The sequence below is a fragment of the Xyrauchen texanus genome, chromosome 49, assembly GCF_025860055.1.
Source record: "Xyrauchen texanus isolate HMW12.3.18 chromosome 49, RBS_HiC_50CHRs, whole genome shotgun sequence".
Lineage (NCBI taxonomy): Eukaryota > Metazoa > Chordata > Actinopteri > Cypriniformes > Catostomidae > Xyrauchen > Xyrauchen texanus.
Window position 1 is genome coordinate 3,281,117 of NC_068324.1, and position 17,395 is coordinate 3,298,511.

The window sequence follows — 17,395 nt, forward strand, 5'->3', positions numbered from 1 at the left end:
AAGGAGAGGACAACAGACACGTAGAGATTCAAGAGAGGTTACAAAACTGGCAAGAGGCAAGACAGCAAAATTTAGGAAAGAAAAATCACAAATGTCAGTTGTTTCTCTTAGACAGGAATGAGGTTAAATGAAGAACAAATGGAGACATTTGTTTAACTTAAGGGTGCACTCAAAAACTTTTTTGTTTGTATCATATTGGACTTACAGTGACACCTAGTGGTGTGGATGCGGCATCATTCAAACTCAATAGTTTTCTGTTACAGATGTCATTGTAGAAATTCACTATTCATAGTCAACCACCAACCGAGAATCGGGGCAGCAGGGGCGGTATTGCACTCGCTCTATCGCACCGTTGTCACGAAAAGAGAGCTGAGCCGAAAGGCAAAGCTCTCGATCTACCGGTCAATTTTTGTTCCTACCCTCACCTATGGTCATGAAGGTTGGGTCATGACCGAAAGTACTAGGTCGCGAGTACAAGCGGCCGAAATGGGCTTCCTCAGAAGGGTGGCGGGCTTCTCCCTTAGAGATAGGGTGAGGAGCTCAGTCATCCGTGAGGAGCTCGGAGTAGAGCCGCTGCTCCTTTGCGTTGAAAGGTGTCAGTTGAGGTGGTTTGGGCATCTGGTAAGGATGCCCCTGGCCGCCTCCCTAGGGAGGTGTTTCAGGCACGTCCAGCTGGGAGGAGGCCTCGGGAAGACCCAGGACTAGGTGGAGAGATTACATCTCCACACTGGCCTGGGAACGCTCGGGGTCGCCCAGTCAGAGCTGGTTAATGTGGCTCGGGATAGGGAAGTTTGGGGCCCCCTGCTGGAGCAGCTGCCCCCGCGACCCGACTTCGGATAAGCGGTTGAAGATGGATGGATGGATGGATAGTCAACCATGATTAATTTAATCCAAGAGTGAAAGTGTCCAATAACAAGATGGTTACTGAGATTAAGCATGTAGTATTCAGATGGTCATGTGATTCTATGGCAGCCCCCATGAGCACGCTTCTGCCCCATGTAGCATAAAACAGCTTTTATAAGGTTACTAATATGACTAGAGTCCTCATCTCTTGTAAGTGCTAATAATTTTATACATATGTTTCGAAATTACAATTAATTTCATTAGGAGTAAAACCTCTTAAATGGGGAAAAATGACTGAGTGCACCTTTATATGTTTCTCTTGAGAAAAATACCCCAGTTATCTTACTGTAACACCTGAGGCTTTTGCCCTAGCGGCCACCAGAAGTCGCTAGGAATTTAGAGACTTTTAGTTTGTAGTTCTGTGTAATAGTCTTATCTTGTTATTAGTTACGTCTTGTCATTGGTTGTCTTTGTCATGTGTTTTCCTTATCTGTGTATATATTGCCCTCATGTTCTGTCTTTTGTCAGTTGTTACAGTTGTTAAACCTGTACTGGGCCAAAGTTCCAGCTGGACAATGACCCTAAGCACACAGCCAAGACAAAGCGAGAGTGGCTTAGGGACAACTCTGTGAATATCCTTAACGCTGAGTTTACACTACATGATTTTAAGCCGATTTTCACTCGCTGACAGTTTTGTGGAGATCGCCGACAAAAGCCTGAAATTGTACGCAAATTGGAGCTCGCTCCCATGAACGACGATCGCAATGTATGAACTATCAAAGACGCAATCTGAGAGAAGTGCCGACACTTTGCCGATGTAAATGAGATATTTAGAATGTTAAATATATGGACCGGTCTGCGACTCCAAATCGTCCAATGTGAAATATGTTTTGACTGAATACAATGGCAGTATTGACCTACAGCCAATGAGAGAGCAAGAAATGGGGCACGGGAAGTTTCCACTCTCATTCTGGCCCTCCGTCAGAAACGCTCGGTTTTGATGCTGCTTCTCCTTTAAGACTTGACAGTAAACACCCACTGTTCTGATTGGCTCTCTGTTCTTGACTGACCTGCCATATCACAGTTCACCACTACTGGGCGGGGCTACAGAAGTGGTAAGGTAAAGTAGTCATTGATGTGTTGTTGTGGAGGCGGTCAGATGCAAATGTCTACCACAGTGTGACATCACAATGTGGAGGAAGTAGGGGACGAGTCGTTCTTTGTTGTTTGATTTCAACAAATGCTCTTTTTGCAGTGAGGAGGAAGTTTTGAGTTCTGAAACTTACTGTGTGTTTTTATAGTACAATGACAATACTATAAAAGTCATTGTTATATGTCAAAGGATGAAGGAAAATTTAATTCGAGAATTTGCATGATAAATGTTATTATTGAGAATAGTACAGAATTTGAAATGTGCTGGAAATGACACTGTGGTGTGAATTTTCATGACTATTAGAACAAATGACAAAAATCGTCTGTGATGCATGCATATGCAATTTTGGACATTGTTAGTAGAAAATGTAAATGATTGAGAGTGTGAAATGTGTTTCAACAAGACTTTACTTTCAAGATGTTCATAGTGGTAAAAGTGCCTGAAATTGGAGAAACACCCATTTATTTACAGTCAGGACTTACAATGTGAATGTCAAATGCAGAGGTCATGAATTATGCATGCTATAAATCATGTTTTGCATTGAACTTACATTATGAGATGAGTTTGTATGGTGTTGTATTTGCGCACCATAAATGTTTCTTGTATTAACCGTGTCTTATTTTTCCCAGTTAGGTCGTGTTTGAGTCCTCATCACATGTCCATGGCAACAGCGGCGATTTGGTGGTGCTACTGACTACAGTTCCTACAATGCATCACGGTATCTGTTGTACTCTAAAGCCATGACGAGGTGCCAGAGATTTGTTGCTATGCAACATTATCTGTAAACCCATGAAGTTTGAGTACATTTTTATGCTTTGTTTGGGCTTTAAAAATAAATAAATCTTATATTATGTGAGTCTGTTGGGTGATTAATGTCATTCTTTATAGTCTACAACCTAGAGTTTGCAGAAATGGAAAAACAATAGTTTACACTTTTCTTCAAACTGCTTGTAAGTCACTTCAAATCAGTGCCTGTTGTATCATAAATGTCTTTATTGTTGCTGTTAGTTTGTCGAGCAAGATTATCTATCCAGTAGGGGGCATTTATTTAACATGTACTGGAACACATTCAGGTTTGATGTGAGGTGTGTGTTGCAGTCAATGGTTTTAATGTAAAGGGTTCATTAGTTCAGTCGTGTCCTTAATTCAACTCTATATGAAAACTGTCAAACAAGCAAATCACTTTATGCTTCTCCTTCGGAAGATCAAACAATGCATTGCACCAAACTTCAAATGCACAGGCATTGTTTCAAGTTACTTTGTAATTTGCCCATGTTTGAATAACTTTTAATAAGTCATTATTTTGAACAGTTTTGATGGATTTCAAGAAAAGATTTGAACAGAATTGCCTCTTTTTTTCTAGTGAAGGTGATCCTGAGAAAGTGAGTTTCCTTGTGTTACAGTTCTGCCCTCTGATGTTAATTATAAACCAAAACTCAAAGTTCCCAAAGTCAAACACTCCACTGGTCTGTGTGCATTTACTTCAGTTCAGCAAGCTGTCTGCATACCAATGGGTATAAACATTATTTGTGTGAGTGTGCGTGTTCTTTAGAGAGCAAAGTACACTTCCATGGAACACAAAAGGAGATGTAAGGCACAAAATGTGTCTCAGTCACCATTCACTTTCATTATATAGAAAAAATATGCTGTTAAAGTGAATGGTGACTGAGGTGATCATTCTGTCTAACATCTCCTTTTGTGTTCCATAGAAGAAAGAAATTCAAAATGCATTTGGAACAACACGAGGGTGAGTAAATAATGACAGAATTTACATTTTTGGGTGAACTTTCCCTTTAATAACCCCTGCATCGTGATATAAGACTCAGCACAAAGACAGAAGTGACTTTTCCACCCCGAGTCATGCTCAGCGTCCAGTGACATCCAAACCTATCCGATGTTCCACCCTGTTGCTCTTCTTTTACGCTGTTCTTTGGACATGCCTCTCCTTCATCATACAGGGTTTCAAAACTGGACCAGGAACAGGAATTTGCTTACTAGGCAGCTGGCTGGATGACATGCATGTTCTGTTATATTTTAAAGGTTGTTGTGATTTCAGTCACGAATTTCCTTTTAACTCTCGGTTGCACAATGTTGCCACTGTGTAACAAACCTTTTTCTTTACTTTGCAAGCACATGATGCATATAAGATGGTAATAATATGGTTCATAATTACGTTTGGATCTTATAAAAGAAATATTTTTCTGGTATGATGCAAAAAGTGACGGATGCACATTTTTGCTCTCGAGAACTGCCCTCAGAAAAGCATGCTTTAATTGATTTTTCACCATCATTTTTTCAACATTTGGTGCATTTCTTTTGTATTTTATAAAGAATTGCTTGAGTTTTGTTTGTTGAAACAGCTTGTGTGAGAGTGGAATGGATACAGTATGGATGAGATTCTGGGTTCAATACAAGTTAAGCTCAATCAACAGCATGGCATGATGTCAGTTATCACAAATTTTATTTCAACTCATCCCTACTTTTCTTTAAAAAAGGGCAGTAATCGAGGTTACAGTGAGACACTTATAATGGAAGTGAATGGGGTCCATTTTTTTGGAGGGTTTAAAGACATAAACGTGAAGCTTATAATTGTGTAAAAGCACTTACCTTAATTCTTCTGTTAAAACTTTTGCATTTTTTGAGCTGTAAAGTTAGTATAGTTAGTAAATAGTTTTTGTGGGATTACAGGGTTTACGTTGTTATGTTGTCATCACAGTGTGAATTACAAATTGAATTAAATTGTTCAAAAGTATTATTCTTTGCTGTTAGGGTTGGCTGTTGTCGATTAATTTCACTGCACATATTTAAATAAATAAAGCCTTGGTTAACTTGTTTGGTTAACTCCAAGGATCAGGCATTAGACCTATAAAGGTAATGTTTTTCACAACAAAAATAATAAAAATAATAATAATTATACTGAGGTCTATTTTAGTGATTCAAGAATGTATTCTTGCTTTTATAACACTTGCAAATGAGAAAGTTATTTTTATGCTTTTGTTTATAGCTACAGGGTTAAGTCCTTTAATGATCCCACCATGACTTGTTTTGTGTGTAGCCTACACAAAGCGGGCGTTCATATGCAGGCTCCGCCCTCTTGTCTCGCGCTGCAGGTAAAGTTACGCACGCCACTCACCTGTCGCTCGAGCGCACCTGTTGCACCGTTCTACTGTTTTTCTTCATAAAAACACTTTTAAACAGGGTTTTACGTTTTTGTTTGTTCCAACAAGGTCTTCCTCGTCGTCTTGGCCGTCTTTGGAACAAACTTCTGAGATTGAGACTTGATGAGTTTTCCACAGGAGTTTTTGGATCACTAGAAATCATCGGCGGACTGAGGAACGGTGGATTATAGTTTCTCTCAGCTGAGGGGTAAGTGAACTTTTATATCCTAATTTTCACCTCAGGGTGACTGAGTGACGCGAGAACGCTCCCACAAGTGCATACGGGAGCGTCGCGTCGCGTCGCACTTGCGGTGCGGACACCTGTGAAACTTTCAATGAGGCGCTCAGCCGCTCCATTTGCGTCCCGGTGTTGCGTTACGCAAATAGGCAAAAACTCGCTTTCGCGTGGTTTTGGTTATTGGGATGAAAGTTTAAAGGTTCTTATAGTCTTAAGTGACTCAACTGTCAAACAAGAAGTTAGTCATGCTTATGTATACATTTAAAAATGGCATGTGTTGGCATTTCATCATCAAACGTTTTTAAAAAGAATATTTCAGCTCTGTAGGTCCATACAATGCAAGTGAATGGTGACCAACGCTTTAAAGCTCCAAAAAGCATACAAAGGTAGCATAAAACGAATCCATACTCTAATGGTTAAATCCATGTCTTCAGAAGAGATATGATGGGTGTGGGTGAGAAACAGATCAATATATATATATTTATATCTATAAATTCTCCTTCCTACCCAGTAGGCGTTGATATGCATGAAAAATGTGAATCCCCAAAAACAAAGAAAGTGAAAGGGGAGATTTATGGTAAAAAAATGACATAAATATTGATCAATTTTGCACCGACAACTATCATATCTCTTCTGAAGACACAGATTAAACCACTGGAGTTTTATTGATTATGTTTATGCTGCCTTTATGTGCTTTTTGGAGCCTCAGAGCTGGTCACCATTCACTTATTTTACCTACAGCGCTAAAATAATATTTGAAAAATCTCTGCTTGGGTTCTGCAGAAGAATGAAAGTCATACACATCTGGGATGGCATGAGTGTTTTGAAAACCAAAATATGGCATATAGTTTTGACTAAATAGTCTATTTGGCACATTTATCAAATATTTGTGTTGCATGTTGTTATAACTCTATATTCTTTTGAGTTGTTATATTTTTCTCTTTACATTCGGTGAGGTTTGACAATCAGGACCGGTTCCAAGAGCTGTGTTTACTACATTTTAATACAACAATGTCAGTGTGATCCGAATGGGATTGCTCGATCAATCACAAATCTAAACCCTCTTGTTACTCTGTTCCAGTCTCTCTGCCCTCATTACAATACCAGACAAACACACATATCATGCGGCGCATGGTCCTTTATTCCCCATCATTACGGATGGACTTAATGACTCACTTTAGTGGCTACTCTGGCTTTTAGTGCGGTGGTTATGTTTGATTCACATTATAAAGCCAATTCTCCCCTGCAGGGCAATGCTCCCACGGACGTTATCTCGGTTTGCACATCTGTTTGAGAAGGCATTACATAATTTACTGAAGTCAATAAAGGTGAGTTTAATAGTCAACGGGGGGCTTGCTTTTTTGTTAATAGCTTTTAACGCTCTCATTGATTAGATTAGAGTGGAGTTTACAAGAGGGCACACTCAATTTAAACCAGGATCTCTACTGGTTCTGTGGTCTGAAAAGTATGTCCCAGAGTCAATAGATGTTGAGCTCAATCAACCGCATTTGTAGCATAATGTTGATTACCACAACAATTCACCATCATTTATTCGTATTTATTTATTTATCCCCTTTTCGCCCAGTACCCACTACTCAGTAGGTCCTCGTGGTGGTGCGGTTGCTCACCTCAATCCGGGTGGCGGAGGACAAGTCTCAGTTGCCTCCGCTTCTGAGACCGTCAATCTGCGCATCTTATCACGTGGTTCGTTGTGCATGACACAACGGGGCCAGTCCATACGTTTCAAAAGTTTTGAAACATGATGCATGTTAACATCATTTTAGTGTGATAAAATAGCCTTTTTTTTGTGTCAAGTTAAATCCAATTCCTTGATTTCAAGGTTTCGTTGTCATGACAACAAAGTTGTAATAGTGCATAACTTTACACAGATGCGGTTAGCAAGTGATTTTATCACACTGAAACCCAGTTATGTATAATGTTTACGTCTTGTGGCTATTCTTCTGAAACGGTGAGTATTTTAATGTTTATAAACTGGCCCCGTTCACTTCCAGTGTAAGTGCCTCACTGTAACCCCGATTTGTACTTTTAAAAATAATTTGTCAATTGCAGAAATCAAAGTTTTTCCACAAATGAGCTTACCGTAACTTCTATTGAACCATGAACATTTCTTTAAACAAATAGCTCACCCAAAAATGAACAGTCATATTACACAAATGTCGCTATTTTCTCGTTTTACTTTCTGTCTTCAATAGAGACACATTTTAAAATTTTAAGGTAAGCTTTCAAGCTTCTAAGGATCCAAAAGCACCATAGCAGTATTATGAAAGTGCTCCGTAAAGCTCATGCACTGTATTCCAAGTCTTCTGAAGCCATGTGACACCTTTGTGTGAGTTACACCGAAGTTGTTATTTACTTATTAGCCTAAATGATGTCAACATTTTCATTTCTCGGTGAACTATTAATTTAGTTACACCTGAAATGGGATGAAATCTGAAAGCTGAACCCTGATTGGCATTACTGAATCACATCACTGAAACAATAGACCTTCTTCACAGCAGCACCATCTTTGATTTTTGATGGAAATAACAACATGGCTGTGAAGGATAGACATACAGTCTCTCAGTTTCAAGAGACAAAACTCTTCGGAAATTCTCTTTCAGAAATTAGGTGTGATCTAGGAGCTTTATACACCGCTTTTAACGGTGTATGTCATTGAAGAGTCAATCCCTCAGCTTAATTTTCAGTCCCGTCAAAAATCAAAGGTTGCACTTCTGTGAATAAAGTCTATAATGCCATACAAACGGCACAATGCACAAAAGAGTCGTTTTTTTTAGTTTTTTCTTCGGTCACCTAAGTGAAGGCAAATTAAATGACATGCTCCTGTTCCTCGTAAAAAGACAGCACAGCTCTATCTGTGGTATGTTGAAGGAAGGTGGTTTGTTGTTGCACGATTGCTTGGAAACCAAAATGGTCATTAAGATATATGATTTCTTGCGTTTAGATGTGAGGGATCTGTGTGTTTCTGTGTGCGTATTCTTGATTGGTTACTTGCCTGTTTAAGAGATTGTTGACTCCGATTAAGATAAGATGGGCTGGTTTGAGTAATTCTGGGATTTTCATGAACAACAGTCTCTATAATTTTCTCAGAATGGTGCAAAAAACATCCAGTGAACGGCAGTCCTGTGGAAGGAAACGCCTTGTTGATGAGGTCAACAGAGAATGGCCAGACTGGTTTGAACTGACAAAGTCTATGGTAACTCCGATAACCGCTCTGTACAATTCTGGTGTAAAGAATATAATCTCTGAATGCAGTTCTGAGATGCGGGTTGTTGTTGTTTTGGCATCATGAGGGGGACCTAAACAATATTAGGCAGGTGACTTTAATGTTGTGGCTGATCGGTGTATAAATTAAACACAAATTTCTATTCACGTTCTAGGTGGCAAAACACTGTTTTGTTTTATTTTTTTATTTTCTCCCCTTTTTCTCCCCAGTTTGGCATGCCTAATTCCCACGACTTACTAGGTCCTCGTGGTGGCGTGGTTACTCAATCCAGGTGGCGGAGGACAATTCTTAGTTGCCTCCGCTTCTGAGACCATCAATCCACGTATCTTATCATGTGGCTCGTTGTGCATGACCCAACGGAGACTCGCAGCATGTGGAGGCTCATGCTACTCTCCACGATCCATGCACAACTTACCACGCGCCCCATTGAGAGCGAGAACCACTAATCGCGGCCACAATGTGACTCTACCCTCCCTGGCAACCGGGTCAATTTAGTTGCTTAGGAGACCTGGCTGTAGTCACTCAGCACACCTTGGATTCGAACTCGCAACCTCAGGGGTCACAAAACGCTGATTATTAATGTCATGTAATCTTTCTGGAAATGCCCTTTTATGTTGTGTGGATAACATGGTTATGGGTAATTAATGCTGAGAAGTGAAATATATTATTAAAGCAATATTTCTGGTTCAATAAAAGTTAAGCTCATTTAACCGTATTTGTGGCTAAATGTGGGTTTCCACACATCATGGTTACAGTAAGTACAGTACAAAAATGCACATTCTTTCAAAATGATATCCACAAGATGTTAACGTCATAATAATGTGGTAAAATCGCGTACTAACCTGTGTAATCTGTGTAAAGTTATATCCAATATTATAGCTTCATTCTCTTGACAACTTAACCCTGAAATCCCAGTATTGTATATCATTTTACAGTGTTCAAAAATGCTGTTTGAATAAATGTGTATTTTTGCAATTCGGTTTGTTGACATTAGTAGCACTTATTTTACACACGTTAGCTTTAAATGACAATTCTTTGTCCTATTTGTTATTATTTGTCATAAAAGTTGTTGATGTGGGTTTCTCTTGTGCCTCTTGTGAGCCTTGCACACTTTTAATTTGATAAAGTTCACGTTTTCAAATCCTCTTGACTTCCTTCTCACTATTTATGTCAGCCTGTTCAATAGCCAGCCAACCATAACACCATTCACCAGCAAAGAGAGACTCATGATTGGGGAATTCTTTGGATTTGGGATTCTTTCCTTGTTTACTTATTGTTCTAAAATGACACGTTCCGTCTTAGTAAAATGGTCTATTCAAGAATAAGTGTGACTCAAAATAATCTCCTCTAATTTATTATTGCAATCTTGTTTTCAAGGACACTAGACTTCGCTCTTTGTTGACACGTCCCGAGGTACACACACACATGCACATGCACATGCACACGCACACATTCACCTACGTTTAAATGAGAAACAGTTCATGGCTGTGACTAAACATTTTGAACTCTGATATTCTTAATTTGACCACATTTAGCTGTTTATTGAAGACTTCAGTTGAAATGTAGAGCACAAGAGGAGAACATTTTTTGGTGCGACTTCCACTTGCAAAATGAACGATGTAAATATTTGCATTAAATTAAACATTTATGTTTCATGAATGAGGCCCATTGAATTTTTGGGCTGTACTAGAGGTCTGCACAGGCCTTCACGTGCTATCGGAATTATCGTAAATATGATTTTCCCACTCGGAAGTTGCACATGGACGACCCTCAACTCGTAATTGCGACTGGGATCATTTTGATACCCGAGTTTCTGAGATGGGAGGAGTCGTAAACTTTCAACATGGCAGAGGAGAGTACGGTCTCCGTAGTGAATGGCAGGTCTTGTTAAAGTTTCTAAATATAACTAATTGTTAGCGCTTACCGATTGGTCATATTGATTATCAGCTATCATTTGATGCATGCTGTACATTTTTACACAGTAAAGATAGCTTGTATTTGAGCAACATTTCATTAAATCATCCGCAAGCTGAGTAATATTTTTTATGATGCCAAAATAAAAGTTCCTCAAGAAATGTATATGAATGAACGTTTTGTCTGACAACAAGGCACTTGAACACGACGTACTTATAATTACCGTTTCAGAAGTGGGAAGTTAGATCATTCCGAAAGCACATGAAGGCAGCATTAAAATGAAACCCGAAACATACCCGAAATCACTCACTATCTTTGTCATTTCTTCTCCTAGCAAGTACTGTTGCAATAGGCTATTTTATTTCCGTATATGTAAGCATATAGGCAACCTTCATAACAATTTTGAAACAGTAAACATGCAGTTTTAACAAGGCATGGCATCCCCTCAGTACTCTAGAGCAGAAGGAAGGAAATAAGCATTGCGGTTTTTGGATTTCAGTAGTCAGCCATTAGAAAGGAAAATGGCGAATACAATCTCAATCAAAATCTGTTCCTCCTAGATGACCGTGATATTAAATGGAGAGCATATTAAGACTTCTGCTTTTTTATGTTGCACCCCAGTAATCTCACATATGTCTCCTCTAGTGTTCCAGAAGAGATCTCAACAATGTCTCAGACTATTCTCATCACTTTGTCCCAAAACCAAATTATCTTAGCTATGCTATCCACTATAATTTTCAACCTGGTCTTATAGTATCATGTTACGATACCTAAATGTTTCCAAAATGATTTTTGCATTGCATTTGTTGATTTGTTGCTCTTATCGGGGCAGTTTCCTGGTGAGATTAACACTTGAGGCGCTACAACAAAAATAACTTTCATCTACTTTTCACACACATCACGAGTAAAATGGCAGATTATCAGTTCATAAACACTTTTCATTCTGTTCCTCGCATAATGCTATCTTATGACATCGAAACACTTTTACTATAGCGCACGACTAAAGGCGATGCAGTTTGTGATCAGTGGGGGCTCAGTGGTTGAGGTTCAGGGTTACTGACCAGAAAGTTGGGGGTTCAAGCCCTAGCACCACCAAGATGCCACTGTTGGGCTCTTGAGCAAGGCCCTTAACTCCAGGTTGCTCCGGGGGGATTGTCCCTGTAATAAGTGCACTGTAAGTCGCTTTGGATAAAAGCGTCTGCCAAATGCATAAATGTAAATGTAGTTTGACATTTGCATTGCATCATACTTCGTTTTCAAGTTTGTTCAGGTGAGGTCAAATTTCACTGTAGTTCAACTGATGCAGTGTTGCGCTTGTGAACATGAAGCACCACAAAATGATGTGTTTGTGTCAGAAATGGCGTTTTTCATCTCACGTTTGCTTTTTCTGTCACTATTTGGTAGGGTAGGGTTAGGCTTAGGTAGGGAGGTCAGTTTTGTTGATTTAAAACTTGGCTTAAACTTAAAAATATGATTTTTTTTGGGGAGAATGTTTAACTCTCTTTTAGCGCCACACAGTGGAAATTTCCCCTCGTAACTGCTGATATACGTGTGATGAACCATGTTATGCCATTCTGAAAAACACTTCACCACAGTCACTGAATTTTCATGAGATTAGGCTGTTCATTTATAGATCCATACTCTTACTGTATATCAATATTGGAAGAGATGGGGGGGTCGGCATCACCCCCGCCCCATCGCTGTGGGGAGCGGGTGATTTGTCCCCCCAATCATGCATCTGTCCTTGTTTATATATTTTTATCAACACTGAAAATAATTTAGGATGAGATGCCTTGCAGTGGCTGTGAGTCTGTCATATTCAGAGAAAACACAGAAGTCCCCCTTAAGTTGTACGAGTTTGAATCACCCAACTAGATGCCGAGGTCACATGGTGCCTGATACATTTCTCAGCGCTGGCCAGGACGGGCCAATCGCAGTCTTTTATTATTACTGGATGAGGATTTGTATTATTATTTTATAGATAATGCTGAGGTGGATATTCATTCACTGGTATGAATCCTTGCAATTATCAGTTTTATTAAAAATAACTATCCAGTGTTAAATGTCCCCCAAAAGGATAGAAAGCGTTTAAATGCAGATGCATGGAGGATTCAGTGTTCAGAGCGTCAAGCGCCCCCTGCAGGAATAAAACTCACAAGACAGTCAGTGGCTGACGATGTGCAGTTTTGTTCTGTAGGTCTGTTACCCACACAAAACTTTGCATGAATTTAGAAAACATAAAATATATGTCACATATACATTAAGAGACATGTCGAGTCAGTTAATGATCTTTGATTTTTGATTTACTTTATTAATCCCCAAGGGGAAATTTATATGTCACAACAGCTCAAAAATACAATTAATAAATAAGCAACAACAACAACAGACAACATACACAACAACAACAAGTCTTGTTCTCAAATATCAATTTCATCAAAGCATTATGATTATATACGACCATTATCTATATATCATCTTATATAACACTGGTTATAAAATCTAATCGCAGTTGGGAAAAAAGACTTTCTAAAACGCTCTTTGTAGCAGCGTGGATGAATTAATCTTGAGCTGTAGGTACTCACAAATGCTCCAAATATTTCATTAAGAGGATGACAGTCATGATTATTCATAAGAGAAAGTTTCCCAATCATTTTATCCTGCACTATCTCATCTAAAGTGGGTAACACACACCCCACGACAGAGCCTGCCTTCTTAATGAGTTTGTTTAACTTATTCTTCTCCTTTTCCAACAGTCCCCTCCCCAACATGTGATAGAGTACAAAATCACAGATGAGACTACAGAATCATAGAATATCTTTAGTAGTACCTGCTACCCCAAGGATCTCAGTCGTCTTAACAAATGGATACTGACTTTGACCCTTCTTGTAAACATACATCATATTATCAGACCAGTTGAGCTTGTTGTTCAGATATACACCCAAATACTTGTAAGTTGTAACAATCTCAACTTCTGAACCTCTTAAATTTACTGGTACAGCTTTCTGGGGAAATCTACTAAAATCAACCACTATTTCCTTTGTCTTACTAGCATTTAGCCTGAGGCCATTTTTATCACACCAGTCCACAAAACTCTTTATTAGCTCCCTATATTCAGTCTCGTCGTGGTGCTTTATACAGCCAACTATTACAGAATCATCTGAAAATTTCTGGAGATGACAAGATTTAGAATTATACTGAAAATCTGATGTATAAAAAGTGAACAAAAATGGTGCTAAAACCGTTCCTTGAGGGACTCCAGTGCTGCACTTCACTATTTGAGACACACAGTCCTGCATCCTCACATACTGTGGTCTATTAGAGAGATAATCAATTATCCAATTGACCATACCCTGATGTACTCCAACATTTTCCATCTTACTTCGTAGAAGTGAAGGTTGAATAGTGTTAAATGCACTAGAGAAATCAAAGAATGTAATTCTAACTGTGCCGTCCGGGGTCTCTAAATGACTTAAGGATTTATGTAAGAGGTAAATAAGTGCATCATCCACTCCAACACCAGTTTTGTAAGCGAACTGTAGTTTATCCTCAGCACCACACAATACTGATTTTAAATGGTTTAATACCAATCTCTCAAAAACCTTCATTAGCTGTGCTGTTAATGCAATAGGCCTATAGTGCGAGAACTCAGTGGGATTTGTTAATTTAGGTACGGGTACTACACATGATGTTTTCCATAAAACAGGTAATTTTTCTAAACGCAAACTCAAGTTAAAAATATAATGTACCACCCTGCAAATCTGATCAGCACAGGCCTTTAGAACGCTAGAATTAATACCATCTGGACCCGGAGATTTCTTCATCTTAATTCTCCTTAGCCCACTTCTTACTTGTTCAACTGATATGGAAAAACCTTAAAGGCAAAAAATCTTAAAGGCATCTATAGAAGTGATCAGTTGTTTTTCATGGTGAGGAAAGCAAGCATGCATAAGCAGGTAAGAATGGTAAATTTCTGAAATGCTTTTATGAATGTTTGATATGATACAGTGTATAAATATTTAATAGTATTTTAATTTTATTTGGACCGTTATTATGCATTGTGTAATGTGTTGTAATGAAACATTACCACCGTCCCTCTGGCAACATCTTCTGGCAGGTTTTGCTTCATGTAGTGAACACATGTAACTGTACTCTGATACAGTGATAGATTAGCATTAGATCAGGTTGCTGGATGAACGCGGTTTAGATGCTTGTTTTGACTGTGAAGTGTGAACAATACGAGTTGTGTCTGTATGGCCATGGTCCACCATCTTTTAAGACCTGGAAAATTACAGTATGAACCACAGACACTATTTGAATTACAGTATATTTCAAAGTAAGTATTTGCTTATAACCGAACAATACATCTTGGGAAATGAAGTCACTACACACACACTGTGACTACTAAACAAAACAGGCTGTACAAACAGGTTTTTTGTGTGGATAGCAAACAAACCTAGAATCCAAATGAAAGGTGGAGTGGGTGGGACAGCCAATGATTGCTTAAAAAAAAAAAAGTTAAAAATGAGTCCAGTGGTGGAGGAGTGTGACGTGGCTTTAAATGGTGGCGTTGTGTGAGAAAATGTACTTTTGGACCAGGCTCAAAATGCCTGTACATTCATCCGCTCAGGTGTGAAATACCACAGGATTTAAGTCAATGAATGTGCAGTCTGTGGAAATCAAGTTTGAAGACAGCAGCCGTTCCGGGTATTTAAACTCACCAAAGGAATTTACCTTGACAATACACAACCAATGGGAAAAGCCTTTTTGAAGTGGTGACACTAGCTCTGTTCCACAACCTATTGAGCAGTCTATGTACATGGGCATCTTAACAGAAATGGAGCCTTATAAGTGATTTTTTTGGCTAAAAGAAAGAATATATGTTGGATATTTCTTAACACACTATTAAAGCATGATAAATGTAGCATGTTAAAAATAAAAACTACCATCAGACATTATGGGGGGGGGGGCTGTGGCTCAGGTGGTTCGATTCCTGGCCCATACGACTCCACATGCCGAAGTGTCCTTGGGAAAGACTGAACCCCAAGTTGCTCCCAATGGCAGGCTAGGGCCTTGCATGGCAGCTCTGTGTGTGTGTGAATGGCAGACACACTGCCGGTGTCATCGACCGAGACCGAGACAGCGACAACATCCCATTCATTTTCAATGAGTTTTGTCTTGTTTTCTAGTAAAATTATCTAAACAACTTAAAAAAATAAAATAAGACTCAAACTAGTCTCATAGAATGAACGTTACTATAACAACATTTTTGCGGTTTGACATTTACGCTCCTCGTTCTACATTTAGCTGCAGTTTCCTGCTGAAATGACCACTAGAGGCGCTACAACAACTGTGCGTTTTATTCAATTTCACACAAATCACGAGTACAACGGCTGATTATGACTTTTATAAACATATTTTTTTTTTGCATTATTATTATTGCACTTATGTTATAATATCAAAACACTTTACTCTAAGGCATCATTTAAAAAAAATGATAAATGTCATCGCTTGTATTACAGACTCCCCTACATCTACACACTTATTTCTAAGTAAGTGGCTTCTGTTTTAGCTCACCTCATAGAGGGTTGGACTTCGAATGCCGCAAATCGAAACCAGTCAAGCACGCAAGCTGACACATGAGACGAGAGTGTCGTAGAAGCAATACGAAATAACGTGGTTGCTTCAGAACATTTGCTTTTTATTTCTCATTTTGTTTAGACATTATCGGTTGGGTTCAACCGTTGGTTTACAGGTAAGGATGTCTGTTTTGTGTAATTCTCATTTTATTTTAGATCACTATTGGTTAGGTTTAGGTTAAAATTTTGGGTTAAACCTTGTCTTATTACCACGCCATTTCACTGGCGTTTGGCGCCCCCCCCACTGGAAATACCACTAGGAAGCTGCAGCCAAATGTGTTATGAAGCACGTAATAAATTTTTTGCATAAATGTGGCCACGGTAAAAAAAGTTCTGTATACAATACTGTGTACAATATTTTGATTATATACACTCTTCTTATTTTGTGTGTATTCTATATTATTAGGTGTATATTGTGTTGTGTAACAGATGTGTAAACTGTGTTGTGTGAAAATCAGATGTTTATTGTAATTGTCATACTGCTATGTTGCTTGGAACCGCACACTTCACACACTGTTGCACTTGTGTATATGACAATAAAGGGATTTGATTATGAAAAAAGGGACTACTCTCTACTGTACAAAGCAAATGTTAGAATGTTTATTTTGGTAAAATGATGTTGGCTTCATCAAGCCAACATACTGTTATTCTTCCGACTTTGTTGAGATTTATTTCAAAATTCCAAAAATTATCAATTGCAATTCCTCCTAGAGTTTGCAAGCTACACCCATCACCCTTGGCACAGACCTTCGGACTATTCTGACTTGCATTACACTATATTTTCTAACTGATCGGGATAACAGTTTTCGCACAGCGGATGATCAAACTTACAAAAAAACCCATTGACTTACATTGACGGAATGTTCAAACAGGTCAACGGAATGCTCGTTAATTCTAACTCTAACTTTCAAAAAATTCAAATGTAAACAAACACAAGCAAGGTCTGCCATATTGTGGCTTTATAAATGCAAAATCTATCCATCTATCTATCTTTTATACTTGACTAGCTATCTATATTTTAAAACTTTCAGACAAAAGCTTCGTCTAGACAAACTTTACGTATATAGTTTGTGTGTAACATATGTTTTCACTTGCATGGTTATTCTGGAAGGTGTAATTGATGTGGTACGTTTTATGTTCTTGGAGTTAAATCTGGCTGCTTGTTGGACATAGGCGAGGGAAATCTTCTGTGTGGGATCAGCTGAACAG

The 17,395-nt window shown here is 38.7% G+C and overlaps 1 protein-coding gene across 1 annotated transcript in view; it reads left to right on the forward strand.

Annotated features, from left to right (window-relative positions):
* Positions 1–5,096: 5,096 nt before the first annotated feature.
* LOC127640623 (epidermal growth factor receptor kinase substrate 8-like protein 2) overlaps positions 5,097–17,395 on the forward strand; it is a 53,203-nt gene continuing 40,904 nt past the window's right edge. Inside the window, exon 1 of the mRNA XM_052123284.1 lies at positions 5,097–5,362. The gene's annotated coding sequence lies outside the window, so the exon portion shown is untranslated. The remainder of the gene's footprint in view (positions 5,363–17,395) is intronic.